This window comes from Sardina pilchardus, chromosome 15 (assembly GCF_963854185.1).
Source record: "Sardina pilchardus chromosome 15, fSarPil1.1, whole genome shotgun sequence".
Classification (NCBI taxonomy): Eukaryota; Metazoa; Chordata; class Actinopteri; order Clupeiformes; family Clupeidae; genus Sardina; species Sardina pilchardus.
The window spans coordinates 10,522,620-10,542,376 of NC_085008.1; the positions used below are offsets into that span (position 1 = coordinate 10,522,620).

The 19,757-nt window shown below is 40.9% G+C and overlaps 1 protein-coding gene across 2 annotated transcripts in view; it reads right to left on the reverse strand.

The window, feature by feature from the left end:
- The window catches only part of tbl1xr1a (TBL1X/Y related 1a), a 43,974-nt gene that overhangs the window by 12,360 nt on the left and 11,857 nt on the right, over nucleotides 1–19,757 (reverse strand). The window contains exons 2-3 of one of the 2 annotated variants that reach the window (XM_062555417.1): nucleotides 8,557–8,631; nucleotides 3,112–3,177 (exon numbers count right to left, since the gene is read on the reverse strand). The gene's annotated coding sequence lies outside the window, so the exon portion shown is untranslated. The remainder of the gene's footprint in view (nucleotides 1–3,111; nucleotides 3,178–8,556; nucleotides 8,632–19,757) is intronic. The other variant, XM_062555418.1, reaches the window with a different exon arrangement.

Below are 19,757 nucleotides of genomic sequence, written 5' to 3' on the forward strand. Positions count from 1 at the left end.
TGGAATGTGCCATATTTATTGGTTATACTTTTTTATTTGCGTCCCTTATGCAATATTACAAAATTACTATCCACTTACAAAACGTATCCAATTATGAATCCCAGAGTTTAGAGAACCATTAGTGTTTCCATGGAGCTGCCCCATAATTATTTATTGTTCTGCTCCCCTTGCAATTTTTTTGTCAACAACAATTTCCAAATTGAAGATATCCTCCCCCACACCCCACCGCCTCACTCTAACCACCAACGGCACATGGTCCACATCCCTGTACGGCAGACACACAATTAGACAAAGTTCAAAGGCAAGGCTTCCCTGATCAATCCAGAAGGGAGACAATGCAATGTGCTTATTACACGCCAAAACGCTAGCAGACACTGTCACAGTGGATTAAAATTGATGTGACAGTAAACTGCTTGTGATGCAACACAATCACCAGGCGAAGGAACGAGTGCCGGTCAGATTAATGTGGTCACCCTGCTTGACCTAGTTTGGCATTCGAGATCCATCAGTGCCAATTTGAGCGCAGTTGGGGGGGGGGGGGGCGGGGGAGTGCGTGGCAGGAGCCTGAATGGGTTCGCTCGTCTACTTGATGGCTTTGTGTGGCGCTCCTAGCGTCCCGCTGGCCTGACACAGGTCACTGGGCTGCCTCTCGGACACTACTGGACACCATCGTGTCACGTCATTCTCAAGGGAAGTGAACGGGTTTGCTACAAATAGAGAGTGCTTGCTTTGATACAGCAAGCATACTTGTACGTACTGATGCATCATATGCTTGAGAATGTATGGGGCACCCCCCCCCCCCCACCCCCCAGAAAATACAATCTGTACAGTTAAAAACGCTTTAATATTAAATTAGCATTCATAATAGGTCACACTGCCAATAAATCAAGTGAGAATTTACTGTGCCGTACTTATGTTCACCAATGCAACATGTGACCTCTCTATTTTAGCCACCACATGCATGTTATCTACTGATAAAGTCCAAGATTCCAATGATTCCAATCATGGTTTCCCATGATATTAATCTATCACCATGGTATTAAAGTTTGATTGATTGACATGAACAAGCCGACCTCGAGAAACTATAAAATCTAATCTAAAATCTTAAACAAGAATTTCATTTGATGTTGTCATGCATTTTGCCCGTGGAATTCTAGCTCTACACCGACAATGGCACCGTGCATTAGTAAACAGCACATCTGGTCACGCTGTGGGATCTCAAACATATAATTTCCTCCCCTTTCTCATAAATGAAGGTCATGGCAAAGTCATTGGCAGCCCCCTTTCAACCTCTTAATATGCGTGGTTGTGCCTGACAGTATACCAAACTTGATTTTTGAAACTTCATGACAGTACCACAGCAATTAAAAATCATGCAGGGACACAACTTTCTAAAATATAGAGGGTAAAATATACTGTACATAAAAAAAAAGACTGTGGATGGAATTCCTTGTGAATGAATTACAAAGATTTCTTTTTTTTACAAACCATCTGGGTATACTCAGTTTTGAAATGGCATTGTTGTTTGCCGAAAGAAAGTCATAATTTAGTCAATATACTGTATTAAAACTGATCACCCACACAGTTGAAACAAATGTATGGCGTACGTACACAATCATTAATTGAGGATGCCAGCAATCACTCTGGCTAAACCATGAATGAGAATGAGATTATTATCAACACACATTACTTTCACTGCTGCAGCTAATGCGCCATGCTCCTGTCCTTGGTGTACTATGCAAAGCAGCCAGGCAGAAAGACACACATGGAGTGAGGCCGATACGCCATTCAAATTGCCACCTATCCTGCTGCTAATCAGAGCTTGGCAAATGTTAACAATTACACAGACAGCCATCAACTTCCTGTTGCAACAGGAAATACCATGGCCTTGACCTTGACAAGCAGGTCGTTTATCTCTTACATGGTCTATGACTGCTAAGTCTACAGAGGTTGTGTTATTCTGCTCTTATCTCGACTGGGAATTATGGATGCCAGCAGCTTTGTTCAGAGGAGCATGCAGACGAATAGCTTTGTGTCTGCCATTTCCTTAGACAACCCACAGTTGTACAAATCACAAAATAAAAATTGTCACTTGAACTTTTCCCCATTTCACTCAAACAGAGGTGGCCATATCACCATGAGATTATCGGGGTTCTTTTTTTGCTGGCCAAGTGCCAAAAGCACGTTTCAAAAATACTTCAAAACGTCTGTGACAAACCACGGGGTAGAACAGGTAGCTGGAGGACAGGCGAATAATGAGGCCTACTCAGCGTCTCTACGCTTGGGGGAGGCGCAGAGCAGGACTGATCAATAATGAATTAATTTTTATCTCTGGCACTCAGATCTCCTCAGACACACCAGCCCACTGCTGTCCAACCAACTGAACTCTCCCCTAGTGCTACTCCTGCAAGCCTCTCCCTCCGCACTTCCACTCCCAAGAGAAATGTGTAATGGGTTACTTATTCAAGGTCAGCTACTCGCAACTCTTTAAAACTGCAACAAGGCCAGGCTTTATCCAAATTTGGAGCATGGGGGCTGATGCCAGCACTGGGGGGGGGGGGGGGGGGGGAGTGTTTGGGGTAAAGTGCTTTCAAATGCTTTGCAAAAAGGAAAGGCTGAAAACTCTGTTTTTCAGTCACTAAGCTGAATGATTTGACGCCAATGTGGCTATTTTGAGTATTGTGGACTGCAGCAACCTCAATGAGAATACCTCATTCATCAAATTCACAAACGTTGTGGTCGTCACTATGAGGGTTTTCTGTGATTATCACTGTAACTATGGTACATTCTGGTGGCCCTAGCTTCACACTAGAGCAAAGTGCAATTGGCCTAGATACTGAAATATGAGATACACAGGACTGCCACCATTTTACAAAGTGAGATTAAAGAATCCCTACAGCTTATATACTCCACTCACTGAGCACTTGAAAACAAACAACTCACACGCTATCTGAGGGTAGCATTACATCACAAACTTCTGAGCTTATGCTAATAGCTCAAGAAACTCACTGGATGCAAGTAACACAGGACAGTGTTTCATGCGGAGCAGAGGTGACGCACAATATAGAGCATTCATTTCACTGGCGATGATGCCATTAATAGCCTACTCACCACAGTATCAATTCTTTTACCCCAATTCAAAAGTTGCACTGGCTTTCTGTCCGACAGTCTTAGCACCTGCAACAACAAAGACAAAAGGACAAAAGTTCATTCATGCTGATGGCAGACAACATAACACATCTCCCTTGATTCTTTCACAGTATATTCATAGGTACTCCTTGTCATTTCCAGTATACGACAAAACTCCTTCCAGCAGAGGAAGGAGCTGAATGCTGAAATACACCGTTTGGCATTTGATTCAAGTGAATAGTCAGACTGAGCTTAAACAGACACGCAGCATTTCAATGAATCTCATTTCAGCACTACTACATACAGTAAATGCAACTCTAAGATGCAAGCAGGTCATCTTCAGAGCCATTTTCTTCTGAGCAGCCAGTGGATGAGTCACTAGAGAGAGCTGAGATGGAGTGTGAGGGGTTTTACTGAGCTTCCACTTTCCACTGCAAAATCAGCTTTACCATATCAGTATGCACTGCATGCTCTTCTGAGACAGTGTTTGCGACATTGGGCTTTTTTTTTTACAACGGCTCTCCTGTTGAAAACATTTTCTTGCCAATGTTATTCTGCAGTTCAATATATAAGCATTTTCTTGCTTGCCAGGTAAATTTAAAAATGCTATGACAGAACCGATAGCACATTTGAATTTATCCACTGAACCCACTTCAATCCTATTTCACTTTAGTCAAAATTCTGATACTTTTGTTGGACTGAGATGGTCATTTATGATACTGTGACAATACTGCCACAACAGCATTGGAGTATTAAACACATAAAATTGAAAACTGCCACGGCCCACGGGTCATCAAAACAGCTCCCAAATAAATCTAAAATAGAGTATAATGTGGGCAGACATCTAAAAGAGGAGTGGATAGAGTACAGATTCATTAATTTAAAAAAAAGAACGCTCACAGCATGGCTGAACGAACGAGTCAAAACGAGCGAGATCCCATTTGTCTTGAATGCTCGGCAGACTTGGCCCCAGGTGTGGGCCTAGTCCTAGATGGATGCATGAGAGGACCTTAGCTGCAAGTGCTCATCTCTCAGTCTCTGTCACAGATTTTTGTTCTCCTCTCTTCTACAGTCTCAGACTCATGGGAGAAATTCAAGGAGGAAAAACACTTTTAAAGCAGGAGGGATATCTAAATTTATTTTCTATACTCTTTATACTATTTTTTTTTTACACTAACATTCACAGAACCACTCAGTAGCGTCCATTTTCTGTCGAGCCAGCCTTTGTTCCTTTTCACATGTTCTTTGTAGTGAGACTAGCGGGATGGCAGAACAGATGGAGTGACTGGTGCTGGAGCCAACACGAGGGTGAGATAAGACCACCTTTTTACACAACGGAAACTCACACAGGCCCCAACTCTCCCTATGCCCCTAACTCCACACACACATGGCTTGGCCTAGATTTACAGCAAATAAGCCTTTGTTGTGTTGTGAAAACACTGCGATCGAACCCTCATTTGCCTTAGTGCTTCAACAAACGCAGTGTGCAATGGTCACACGCGCTCACCTCTACAACATGAAATGAGTTTGGTTGTAAACCAGTGTCACAGTGTCCGTAATCAGCATCCTGGACATGGATATTGCTACTGCATTTTCACACATTTTCAGGACATGGATGACAGGCTTGCAAGCAAGCAAGATTTGATCAGTGTTTTATTGTTGCGGTCTGGTGTTACCTAATTTAGTTAGTTGATTAGTAGATTTAGACAAACTGTGAGATGGGTCAATCAGGGCAAAAGACAATGTGTTCATTAATACAAATCCATCAAATTATTTGTTGTTGGCCATCAATTATTAAACATCACAGTGCTCTGCCTTGTTTACTTGATCACTTCATGTTGAGGGCAAATCTGACAGATTTCTAAATGCTTCTCACAGCAAAGTAGCTTGCAATTAATTAATCACAGAGCATGTCATTAATTAGATATCTTTTTAAATCAGCTGAAAGCCTAGGTCTTTTAAAATAATTAAGCTGCTAAAGCTTGATCATCATAACCTATTCAGCTATGGTAAACTATATAACAGGCCAAAAGACCACGTATCGCTGACATCGCGCTGTCAATGGTACGATGCTTGACTTCTCTACTGACTATTTTTATGACACGGCTAGAGCACAGACTGTGTAGAAGATACTTCAACTTGTTCAGGTTGATGTTCACACAGTGTTTCTTTAACACAAGCTTACTAACCGACACAACGTAAACATTGATGCTATTTGATTGAATGTATTAGCTAGTTAAAGTACTGTATTTGTAGCTGCTGTAGCCTAATGTCGTGAGTCAAAATGAAGTTAAGCTGTGGAAACTTACCTACCTTTCTAAGTTGAACTGCAGTTCTGAAGGAAATATTTGCAGTTCTTACGCAGGAAATGCAATATTTTGTACACGAAAAAGCGGCTTTGTACTGCACAGAAGCCCCTGTACTGCAGAAATGCAGTATTTTGGACATGACAATACTACTGTACTCAAATACTCGATTCCAAAAAGAATCGATAGCTGCAGCCCTAGCTCAGCAATATCGTGCCAAGTTAAAAATCCTTTCAGCTCGTCCCATAAAATCAAATATATTTGCTGAAAAATGTGCACTGGCATACTTCTTCTTCCATGATGTTTGTTACACCAGTAAAATCAAACATAGCATGGGCAGCTGCTGAATGGGCTCTCCAGGGAATGTCAGAATTATTGGTAAAATCTGATGGCTAACATTACAACAGATACTGAATTTGCTCTGACTAAAAACTCAACTTACACATTGAGTATTAGTAGATATAACTGTGCGATTTACATTCTAATAGTGAAATTGTACCACTCTCCTTTTGTAGGCCTCATTGCTCAAGAGCGGAGTTGTACACAACCCCAATATTCCACACATACCTGCTTCATCTGTTTACGTGTGTTAATTACATGTCCTTCCAGTTCTTTAGCTTCCTTACTATTCTCTTGCCCACTGCCTTTCCTCTAGCTTTTACTTGTCTCACCATTAATGCAGAAAAGGGTGGAGGTGGAAGCGTTTTGTCCTTGTGGAAGCGTTTTGTGAATTGACAGGGGAAAATAATGCACTGTTCATAGTGCAGAATGAATAAACAACATCTCAAGAAAGCAAAGATTCGGCAGGACCGTCATCCTTAGTGGGAGATTCCAGCATACCAATGAGGAAGCAGATGTTTAGATACCATTTGTATGTTTCGTCCTGAAAAATGGAACAAATAAAGCCAAAAAACGGGACCCCTTACACAAGTGCACAAATCACCATCATCCACAACAGAACAACACTGTCTCATCCTTCCCGAACACGCAGGAAAATTGTAACACAGAAATAGTGCCTGGGCCTGAGCAAACCAAGTCTTCGTCTACTTAAATTAAAGCTCCTTGAGTTCTAACAAAATAGACAAAAAACAAGCCAGATCAACCAGACTCATCCGGGCCTTGAGGTGTGGCATAACAGTACAGCCGCTGAAAGGTTACTGTTTCTACGCATATTTGAAATGGCTGTTCCCTTGACAGCCGTGACAAATTACTCAGGACATGAGAGCATCTCACCAGTTCAGAACAAAGACCGTGAGCTAGGAAGACAAGACTGTCCTTAATCCGGTCACCCTAACCTTTTACCGAGTTCACCACATGGAAGAATTCTAAACGTACGACACTGGAATGCCATTTTATAGAGAGGGTGAAAAGTAAATCTCACTGAAAATGGTATTTTTTTTTTGTCATACAATTATACATAGCTAATACAATAGCATTTTTCTGTCACATTTTACAGCCATAAAACTGCATCTTCATGTGCCTGTATGAGCTATTGTATGGTGCATAGTGCCTAACATAGTAGCATAGTTAAGTCCAAAAAACATGTTTCACAACAACGCAAGCTCACTACCTGCTCTGACGGTAGAATGCAGAGCAACTGAACAAGAAGAAAACTGTAACCATAAGACAAGAGGTTTTAACAAAAGAAAAGCAAAAACATTGGTAACACAAGAAAAGATTTATGGAGCTGCATTCTAGGCCAAAAAGGTTTATCAGCAGAAATGTCTCAGTGGGCTCATCATTTCATAATAATCGTGGTATTCTATTATGAGAGTGAATGTGAAGTAAAATAGATGCCTTTATTGTCCTTTCCACTAGCTGGTACCAGACCCTCATGATAATCACTTCACCTACTGGTTTGGTTTCAACGGGAATGTAGGTCAATGAACACACTCACATTTAGGAGGAGGATAAGTATAAGCCTATTGTTTTGGTGTGTACACAGCAACAGAATTTTGATCTACAACCTCAACTTTCATCATAGGAATCCAGCATCCATATTCCCATGACAGATTTTGTCCAGTAGCATCCTTCTTTAACAAGTCACCCATTACACAAGCATATTGCAACTGACACAGTTTCTGAAATACCAAGGCCAAAGTACTACATCAGATCAGATGAAACACATTCTTACACTTACAACCCAACTATCCACCATCTTGCAAAAACACTATGCTGCTGGTATCCCTTAACGGTTTAAAGCTAGGGATAAAGGCTGCCTAAAAAGGCAAATAACTTTCCTCTACTAAGTCCATTCATTCCGTATATCGGGACATTTCGAAGGCCTTTGTCTCGCTTACTATATGCTTATATAGTTGCTACTATAGCCAATAGTCATGCCTTCATAGCACGCGAAGGAAACAAGTGGTTCTGTTTAATACAAAGCCAACTTGTTCCGTTTGTTGTACAACTTTCTTTGGTCCAGAAAGTGATAACGGATAACAAGTAACCTTGCTTCCAGATGATTCAAAGCCTGGTTTTAGGCTCAACCGTCATTTTCTATGGTTGTTATAGTTATCGTTCAATGAGCATTGATATAGAACTTTTCTTTTTTTACCAGATTGATTTCATATGTATATCCTGTTATTCAGACTTAATAGCCACCCAACCAGCCAATGAGAAAAGCATTTCTTCTCTCTGGGTGAAAATGGCGAATAATCAATACATCTATCAATCAATCAATCAATCAATCTATATCATATGACAACAGCCACTGTTAAATCCAAATGTGTCCAAATCCTTTACTTTTGAGATATGCCTAGCTACAGAATATGCAATCTTCCAGTTACAGCCAAGATGTATGGGTATTTAAATCTAGTAGACTAATAGATTCCACAACTTTTTTTTCCCCATTTACTAATTTGAAAGCACAACAAGCACAACACACAGGCTTCAAGAATAAGAAATGACAGTACAGTGAGCAGGGATACCTATATTTACTCATTTTTACTGACACACAGCAGGTGCAAAATATCTGATGAGTAATTAATGGATATGACATGAGATTCACAATCTCTTATTCAAGTTCGGGTTTTAGATTTAATCAAGAAGTCAGTTTTGCCTTGAATCCATCAAGATGCAGATGTGCATACTGTTGGAGAACATCAAAGAGTTTCCTTACCATGTGACCAAGCGTGGTTCAAATGCTCGCCGTCAACAAGTTGAAAGCAGTGGGAATTATTGTCAATCAATACACCTGCAAAAGATGGGGGGAAAAAACTTGAATAAGTATGCTGTCTTACTCATGAATCAGTGTTTCCAACACATATATCGATGGCTGCCAATGTGTTGGCAAGTATATCTGGCAACACATTTTAGCCTTTTTTTTAAATCCATCCAAGTGAATGGCCGTCTGCGATCAATTAAGTGGTGGACAAGCTCCCCTTGTTTCAACTCTGCTGCACATGCTTGTTCTGCTATCGGGAGAAGAATCTACTGTCAAATGCTCAGGATCTGTAAAAAACAATGAGAGAGATGTTCTCTGGTATTACCATAGAGTGGACATTTTAAAGCTAGGTAAAGCAATTCCTTTTCTCTTCAACAGTTTAAATGTTTGCCGACTTTGGTGGTAGCTTCATATTTTATGTAAGAAAGAAACTTAATAGTTTTATTGGCTACAAAACAGAATACATACAGGTAGAAAATTGCACAACATGCAGCAAAGTCGTCCAGGCTTAATATGAGAAAGATTATAATTTGCTTTCTTCTCAGCCAATGGTACTTAGAAGGACACAGGCTAACTCTATCTGAGGTTAGATTACTGATTTTTTTGAGAGTCATTGAGTTTGTAGTCAATGATTATTCAGAAACAGTTATAATTTGAACAGCGTGGCAGGTAACTTATTTTGCACAGCACACAGCGTCACATATCTCTTAGCCAAGTGTGATGTAACAATTGACAATCAACAATAATGCCACTTGCAGAGTGCCGTCATCTGACAAAGCCACAATGTTAGCGATAGCAAAGCTAGGTTTGTGCATCCCCCAGGACTCTGACCTGGTCCAAAACTACATGTTGTCTTCTTTAGGACATGCTACACCTTTCCACCAAGTGTCCTGACAAATGGAACAGTAGTGTTTGTGTAATCTTGCTTACAGACAAGCCAAATAAACAACAGCCAAAATATAACCTTCTTGGCAGAAGCAATAAACGCATAATCCTCAAAAATAAGATCTGCTAATTTGACATGAAATGAACAACTGTAGTCAACAGTGAGACGGAATGCAGAGACCTAACTCCATTCACACTTGTTCTCAGTTCCAGTTGGTCGGTGACTCTACTATCGCAGTGACCGTGCTGAGGGGGCAGCAGCAGCAGGTCAGTGTGGTGAAGGCAGGTGCAGGAGCACAGTTCCCTTGACCAAGAGAGACCTACCATAGTATGACAAAGCAAGGACCACCATACATACAGGCTAAATGCTGTTCTTTTTTTCAGATTTTAAGAATTACAAATCAGAGTGGAACTATGACTGGCTCAAAATCCTGCCATTCAACCACTGCTTTTACCTCACAACACTTGATGCATTCTTTCAAAAGTTAGGAATGGTTGGAAATATTTTGCTCTGTTTATGTTCTAGCACCAAATAGATAGATAGATAGATAGATAATAGATACTTTGATCCCCAAGGGGAAATTCAAGAAATTATGTCTGTATGGCAATTTCAAAACCATGCTTATTTTTCCTATGACTAAAACTGAACTTATTTAAATCATCAACTGATACTACTAGCAGCAAACAGACCACACCACGCAATACTGCAAACATATTCAGCGGTTTCAGTTCAAAGATGATTGGCAACCAAGTACCAAACATTTACAATGCAACATAACATCTTGCCCAATGCACTAAGGTTCATTCACCTGTGACTACCCCCATCAACTACAAATCTTCACTGCTACAGTTGTAATACCCAACATTACATTTTCCTTGCTCTCTCTATATCAGCTCAGCTTCCAAGTCATGAAAGACGACTCTCTCATTCAGACAGAACAAAAGGAGCATGTCTAGATGGATTTCCCCCTTTTTTCTATTGTAGATGTTACACCCAAAACATGAGGAGTGCAAGGGTGACAGATGGGGGGAGAACTCTCTCGCTCTGAAAAAGTCCGCTCGGAACAACGCCACAGAGAGGCATGAGAATTCTATAGACGTGTTCTTGATATGAGACACATGGTCACTTTGAAACTAGGGCAATAGCATTATCGTACAGGCCTTCCAAATTCACAGCAGCATACCATAGCCTGTTTATACAGAACATAGGATGAACTACGAGCTGGTAATCTAACCTACACTGGTTCAATTCACATATTTCTGTTAATCAAACATGCCAAGGCCATCCTGCTTGTAGTCAGCATAACATTGATTCCCTTTTACGAATATGATTTTGTTTGTTGCAGTTGAAAAGGTTAGTTTTGCACTTGTAAGAGACCGTAGCTGTTCACTACAATAAACAAACATCACCATTCAGACTCCCCAGTGGAAAATAACACAGGCCGATGCATCTGCGGTGCAGTAGCAGTAGCAGTAGGCCTCATGCACACCCAGTGATGGGCGGCATGATACTGCTCTAGAGTGGCCCTAAAATTCCTCTCCTTTTGCCCACGCTGTAATCTGTGGTGTGCCTTTTCTCCATGTGATCCACCCAGTGCTGTGAGTGCTCGCTAAGGCACTTGTTGGGGGGGGGGGGGGGGGTTCAAATCCTTCTCTGTATTGAAATGAACGCACAGTGGGTTTGAACCATAACTGTTCAATAAACGCTATTCTTTGCACATGGCTTTCTCTCTGCATGTGGCTGGTACCACTGATCACAGTGAACAAGGCTCTTTATGGGCAACTAACATTCAAGTTCCTGACTGATGGACAACAATGCTCTTTTATAGTGACAACATAGGCCTAAGTTATCATTTAGGAAGCTAATGGTCATGTTCTCTTCAAGGGAAATATGCACATACAAATCTGATATATTGTGTTACAATTTGCCACAAGATATAATAACACATAATCCACAGCACAAAATGGAGAGAAGTGGGAGGAGAGAAAATAGAATCCATTCAGACCCAAAACACAAGAGCTTTTTACACCATTTAAAGGGATATTCCGCCATTTTTGGAAATACGCTCATTTTCCACCTCCCCTCGAGCAAAACAATCGATATTTACCTTGTTCCCGTTCATCCAGCCATTCTGTGAGTCTGGCGATACAACTTTTAGCTTCAGCCTAGCATAGATCATTGAATCGGATTAGACCATTAGCTTCTCGCCTGCTAGCTTCATGTTTAAAAGTGACTACAATTTCTGGTAATTTTCCCATTTAAAACGTGTCTCCTCTCAAGTTAGAAAGTGCAATAAGACCAACTGAAAATGAAACCTGCCGTTTTTCTAGGCTGATTTGACATGGAACTACGCTCTCAACTGGCGTAATAATCAAGGCAACTTGCAAACGTACCATAGGTGCAGTGATATCGTACGCAGCATCTGAAAATAGTCCCCATAGACAACAAGCAGTAGTAGTGCCAGTAGTTTGCAAGTTGCCTTGATTATTACGCCAGATGAGAGTTTAGTTCCATGTCAAATCAGCCTAGAAAAACGGCAGGTTTCATTTTCAGTTGGTCTTATTGCACTTTCTAACTTGAGAGGAGACACGTTTTAAATGGGAAAATTACCAGAAATCGTAGTCACTTTTAAACATGAAGCTAGCAGGCGAGAAGCTAATGGTCTAATCCGATTCAATGATCTATGCTAGGCTGAAGCTAAAAGTTGTATCGCCAGACTCACAGAATGGCTGGATGAACGGGAACAAGGTAAATATCGATTGTTTTGCTCGAGGGGAGGTGGAAAATGAGCGTATTTCCAAAAATGGCGGAATATCCCTTTAAAAGCCGACTGTTCAAACTCATCTGTGCAAACAATCATCCACTAATAATATAAAAATGAGGATTTCCGCCACCTGTGAGTAAAAAAAACGGAGAAATTATTGGTGTGGTCAGTTCCCAGCACCATTTCTACCTGAGACTACTCCTCCAGTGTCCCACCTGTAAATCAATAAAATGAATTCCAGTGATGAGACAAACTGTATAATTAATTAGCCCTGGTCTCGTGAATCACACCGGCAGGTTAACGACTCTTTCAGTCGTGCCAGAATAAGAGGAGATAAACTCAAGGCTTTAATGCGAGTACAAGTTTCTCTTATGTCATTCCCACTCTTACTAAAAAACTGTTGGTTAAGTGTTATGTTGTTGTGTGGGCATGGAAGCAAGTAAACGGTAAAGTGAAATCTTTAATCTATTCCCTGGCGACCTAGTATCATTAACGCTAATCCTGCAGTGGGAACTAGAACCATGGGGGAGGGGGGACTTTCACTCCATTGATTTAAGAGTAAACCCTCGCCCAACTGCCATCCATTTATTGCTCTCAGGATTTTTTAATGTCTGTGTGAAGCTATTTAACATCATTGCAAGTAGTCACGATCATTTTAAACCCAAGAGCAACTTTTACTGAAGACACTCAACCTGCATCAGCTTATGCAGAAAACATTGCCTTCTGGGAACATTTCAAAAACATTAAACGGTTTAAGCGCATTCTTATGAAAAGCCAGCTACTGTATGTAACTAAAGTTATTTCCTATTCAATTCAACTTAAATGTTCAACATTACAATAGCAAAAAGTAAAAACCCTGACAATGCCTAGCTTTGCTGCTTGCCCCCAAATAAGTATGGTATATGTTCAACTTAGAGGCTCAGTTGACATTAACACGCTCTAGAAATGGACCAGGCGTTCAGTTGAGAAAAAGACAAAATGTCTACGAATACTTGAGACATAATGGGACATCATCACAAACTTGGCAACACATGGCAAAACATTTAATGACCACTACAAGACTATTCTACATGGGAAATTAAAGCCCCTTCCACCACACGTCAGCACCATCCTCATAGCCAGCAGGACATAAACATCCACCCTCGCCTTCCTGTTAGCGTGTTACCAAGGTGAGAGCCAGGTGTAGGATATTATTTAATTGGGTCACTTGAGATCACTGCTCAGAGCTCAGGGAGAGGAAAAGGTCACAGATGCAGTAAAAGGCAGGGATGTTGGGACTTCTATGCCTCCCATCATGCTCGAGAAATAAAAGGCCAATAGGCCAATATTCCATTTTCAGCCAAAAGGTTCACTGAAGACCTGTGTGCAGGGATAACAAGCACAGACTGCCGTCTCTGATTCCACCAAAACCTTCAGAAAAGCGCACACAAGGCGATCAACAGTAGGCTGGGTTAACCCTGCCTGACCTGCCGGTAGCTCAGGCTGGAAACCTGCACATCTATCTCCTCTGTTCCCTGCCAGAACCTTTGGCTCCAATCACAAACTAGCTTATCCAAAATGTTGCACCTCCCAGAGAGCACGCCTCTCGTGCAGTGGAAATAAAGCGCAGACTCCCCATACTAATGTTCAATCTTAAAAAGGTTGAGCTTAGAATGGTAATAGCCATATCTATCTATCTATCTATCTAGCCAGACTAGATCAACAGGTTTCTTTACCAGCTTTTGGCTCTCCATCTACATATGATTCATTGTGAGGGATTGTGACTTGGAAAACTCACATAGACATTTCATAACCATCATCAACTCACAGTACAGCCCATGGCATGGGCCTCACAGGGAGCCTACATCGGGTACGTATCTTAAGTGTTTCGCTCACAGAGCGTCTGCTGCAACAATTAGCTTCCACTGTAATCAATGCAACTGGCAACACCAGACACTAAGAGCGGTGCATACACTAGAAAAAATGACTATTAGTATGCTTTTGTTTCTTTAAATTTGCATAAAACACTCTCCTGCGGCTTAGAAACAATGCAACTTGTGCAGGAAATTACTGTAAAACTATTTCTATGCTGTGGAGTAGTTGCGGATGCCGTGTAGCGCGGGCCTCAGACTTCTACAGGACACAGCATATCTGCATCATATGGCAAGTCCGTGCACTCCCCTTCACAACTTTACAGATGCTTCTTTTTCAAACCAAATTTTTCATCTAAAATTCACATAACCATGGCTGTGTCTATCTTAACCTCTGATCATCATGTGTAGATATTAACTCATTGCTTCAGTGTATCTCATTCTGACACTACAATGTATGCTATGTTACACAGGCAGACATTTTGATAGGATCAAAGAAAAAGATGTCCGGAAACAAAATGGCTTGTGGACTGAAAATCGCAACTGGTTAAAGAAAGGATAAACACACAAAACTAGCCTACGCAAAACAAAAATGTCCGGAAGTTTCAGTAGTCTTTTCTGAGTAACTGAAAGAAAAGAAAGTCCAAGTCACATCCATGTATCCATTTGGGTTAACCCAACATCAGTGGCAGACTTCATCACATCTAACTCCATGCAGCATTGACATTGCAAAGTACACAGCATTTGGTTGTGATGGCCTACAAAAGTTCCCAGGATCAGATTTCACGCCAACAGGGATAAGCCAGGGGGCGTTTGCTCTTGTGTTTTTGTGAACTCAGAAGTTGATTATTCTTAAAAACACAAAGTTTGAGAGCCTTGAGACAGTGAGGCTGCACACTACATAAAATGTGGCCATTTTAAGTCTGTACATGAGGTGTTTGACTTGACTAATCCAGGAGGAATGTGGTGACCTGGGTCTACGGTGGCCCAGGCAGCACAATTAATCTGCAGAGTGCAGAGCAGGGAGAAAAATGGACAAGGGGAACAATGAGGAAACATTCCACACACTTTCAGCTGGGACCAGACTGATAATACTGTGTGTGTGTGTATGTGTGTATGTGTGTGTGTGTGTGTGTGTGTGTGTGTGTGTGTGTGTGTGTGTGTGTGTGTGTGTGTGTGTGTGTGTGTGTGTGTGCAGAGAGAGAGAGGGGGGTAAAGGCCAAGGGAAAGCGATTTAGACTGTATGTGTGTGTACGCCTATATCTGCATTGATAGGTGTCTATGTGAGACTGTGTGGGAAGGATGGCAAACAGAAAGACATTGTGTGTGTGTGTGTGTGTGTGTGTGTGTGTGTGTGTGTGTGTGTGTGTGTGTGTGTACATGTGTTATCTCATTATTGCACAGATAACAAGTATCCTGTAGTAAGCTGTAGTGAGGCTGAGCCCACACACACACACACACACACACTGCTGATTTGTGCAGTGCAGAGGGAGTCCACAGCAAACTGCAGTAGTAGCAGCACTGTCAACCACACTAATCAGATCCCACTGATGTCCGTCTGGGCACCCTCTACCCTCCTCCCCCACTCCCAGCACTAAAACCTCCTGTTTTCATCACATTTTGCCCCTCCTTTCCCAGCACCATGTGTGGTTAATGGAGTCAGGGTGGGGACTGCGTGTGTATGTGAGATGGAGGGGGGAGCATCCTAGAATTTCAACTTATTTACTTTGTGCCCTGTCAAGCTGGCTGTCCTGCAGTCAACGTTCTCTACACTGAGTCTTTTTCTTCCTCCTTTCTGGAGCATTGCGCCTCCTTAATGGGGGACACGTTCTGACCCTCTGACTGACTGAGCCCCTGCCACAGTCGCCCCACACCAGAATCAGAATCAGTATCAGAATTAGAATTAGAATCAGAATCAGATTTATTGGCCAAGTGTACTTACATATACAAGGAATTTGACCTCAGTAGATGTTAAAACTCACTGTACATTTAACAAGTAGACATGTAGTAGTGCAATAGACACAGTAAACATCAAACCCTTCTCTGAGAAAAATTAGATCACTGTTCGAATAGCAGTGCAGGGGATCAATGCCATAATGCCAGTAATGACCTAACATATATAGTAATCTGATAAGTTTCATTATTCTGTCTAGGAAAACCTTGTGGGGACAGTTTATTTGATAATGTTCCAGTTCATTCAAAGTATCTGTAACACCACCAAATCTAGCCAACATCACCTCTAAACACAAGGTGTAGTGATACATCTGAATACCAAGATCGCATCAGTTTAAGGGCAAAAGGTAGGTCCACATCAACCATTATATAAAAAGGGAACCAATCAATGCATTGTGGCGATTCAGACTGCCATTTGTGAATTCCTAATGCAGTAAGTGAAAGAAAACTTGTTCAATCAATAAAGGTCTGACAAACAGCACTGTCTACATAAATGTTCAAAGTTAAGTATAAACCATGTCCTTCATTAATTAGAGAGAATGCATATTTGCCCACCACACTATATAAAATGTTTCATTTTTCATTGAAAACTTCAATAACCACGTTGCAGAAGTATGCCTCCTCCCAGCCATGAATTTTTGGTCAGCATGTATGTGTGGCAAAAAAAGTAATACAGCTGGAAGTGTGTTGCAGATGCATTGTAAGGTGTCAGTATAGACATATGATTCCATAGAATAATGTACAGTCAGAAACATTCAGAGAAAGAGCATTTCTAATTGAGTAATACGCAGAACAGTTAATGCAATGATATATGGGGCATATTTTAAAGGTCAAAGATCAAAGATCACTGCTCCATTTTTGTGAATGTAATATCTGGAGAATGCCTTGAGCTGAACGTGCCTCAAGACATTCTTGAGATATTGCGTTGGGAATGGGATAGACATGTCGTTGTACTGACCTTGACCTTTGACCTCCAAAAGCTAATCAGTTCATCTTAAGAGTTCAAGTTTAAATTCAAACTAAATTTGAATCACGTGCCTCAAGGCATTCTTAAGATATTACATTCACAAGAATGAGACTTGTGGCCACAGCGACCTTGAACTTTGACTTTCAAAACTAAATCGGTTTATCTTAGTAGTACGAGTAAACATTTGTGCTAAATTTGACACGTGCCGCAAGGTATTCTTGAAACTGTGTGAAATCGCAAGAATGGAACTTCCATGGTCACATCTAGGGATGCACCGATCCGACTTTTTCAGTCTCGATACCGATACCGATGCCTGGGCTCTGCGTATCGGTCGATATCCGATACCGATCCGATACCATTGTTAATTAATCAACTGTATACCTCACCATGTGGAAAAGACTAAAAGCATCAGGCTTGACTTAAACATTCTTTCCCTAACTAAACATTACTTTCCTAAGAAAAAAATCTAACAAAATAACACTTAGATATAAAGGTAATGTATTATTATTAGTAGTATTATTATTATCATCATTATTGATTACATTACTAGTATTGAAAATAAACAGTTGTGCACCAGCAGCAACTTGGAACAGCATTCAAATTCAAGTTTACAGTTATTACTAAATAATAAATCTAACTAGCTGACATGAAACTCAACAAATGCATAATTTTCTCCCATCAAAACAATTTTGCAGATAAAAATCCCATATTAGTGACATACATTGAAACACCCCTGCCAAAGTGGTGTCACCCGCGAAACCCCTCTATTTACTCATAGTGGTTCGGTCCCGCAGTTTCCCCACGATAAACTAATTAGTTCACACGGAGTTTGGAGGGTGGTAAACTGCACTTGAAATTGTACGTTTTATCTAATAAATGAGAAGTTTTTAACAGCCAATTTGAACATTTGCATGTCTTGATACCAAGAACAGTTTGTAGATATGAGATGAAAATGACAATGTGTTTAGTTTGAGTAGCCTATTTTGTGTCGACTACACATTAAACGTGTTGCCTAAACGCAACAAAACGCATGAAGATCGTAATTAGCCTAATCTATGACAAATGGAGGTTAGTAACGACATTCTTTTGATCCTATGACATACATTTGGTATCTGTATGTATCCCATCCGTGAATTTAAACACGCAGAGCACACAGTGAGGTGATGACACACTCTAACCCGCAGCAGTGAGCTGTCTGCTGCAGCGGCGCTAAATGGCATGGTTGAGCGTCATGGCTCACCCTTTTTTTGAACTAAATTAAATTTGGATCGGCCCATGGATCGGCTAATTTTTTCCGATCCCCGATCCAGCTATTTTGTTCATATCGGGGCCGATATCCGATCCAAATATCGGATCGGTGCATCCCTAGTCACATCGACTTTGAATTTGACGTACAAAATCATCATGTCAAATCAAATCAATCATCAAATTTTAAGCATGTGTGCATTAACGAGATTGTGATGAACAGACGTACATGTACTTTTATGGACAGATGGACAACCTGAAAACATAATGCCTCCAGACGCGGCTATCGCTGGAGTAGAGGAATAACATGAGGCCTGTAAAAAGTCAAACGAACTAAAAATATGTTTGTACAAAACATTTCCCCCTTCTTTGTGACTACAATTATTAACCCTAGAGCTGGTGTCACGTCCAAGTCATGTCAAAACTAGCATCAATGTCAGAAACTACTCTTCCAAACTTCCAAACCTTTGTCCGCAATAGGTGAACAAACCTGACTTGAAAGCCTATAGATTGCTGGGGAACCTATTCAAAATGTAATATGAACTGATGAAATGAAGCCAGCGAGGCCTGGACTGTTCATTTATTATTTAATTACACACATAAACGCCCCCTTCACAAACAAGCCTTCTTCAAGAGTCCCTTTTATATAAAATGATCAAAACCTTACCATATGACTATGTCCTGTTACAGATTCTGACAGAATGCTGGGCTCCACACTGTGACCAAATGCTCACATTTATTTTCAACCTTTTTTGAGACAGTGCAAGTATTTTTTACAACTACTGGCGCTTGTGCGATCTGCAAATTTGCCACCACAAACTGTATCTTCAGCTCTAGATGTGGTCCAAACGATTACATCAAATTCAATGTTATGAAATTGCTATACTCTGCGGCTTTGAACGTTCACGTCAGACAATTCGATGAAAAATGCAAAAAGACTTCTAGCAGTAAACAGTCCAAGTGGGGATGTCCTGATGTCACTCATGACGAGTCATGAATTATCGCTCATTCAATCAGATATTATAGTTTGACGGGACCTAACTGATTTTAAACAGTTCATTATCATTTCTGTATGATCAACACTTTAATCAGTAAAACCTAAAATCGGTGGAAATGTGAGTAATCGTGTTGCCGACAGGGTCGTAACTACCCATTAGCTGAAGGGTATGCAACATTGACAATCGTCTTTTAAGTTTCATTTCTCACCCTCCATGGTTACTTCATTTATTTACAGAGGGACCCAGAATGTCTTTGGCACTCAGTGAAATTATTCCGATTCTGATGAGCCATTACCGGTAGTGGTCATCTTCAAGGTAAGAAAAGTAATTACCTTCAGTTCATCACCCATGTACTGACATATGATGGGGAAAAAAGAAAGGACGGTTATCAAATGGACCTCAGTTGTGATAAATTCAGGGGTTTTCCTGACCCCACCTGAGAAGTGCATATCACAATTCTGGGGTGTCATGTAGTGTGACGATAAATACTGGT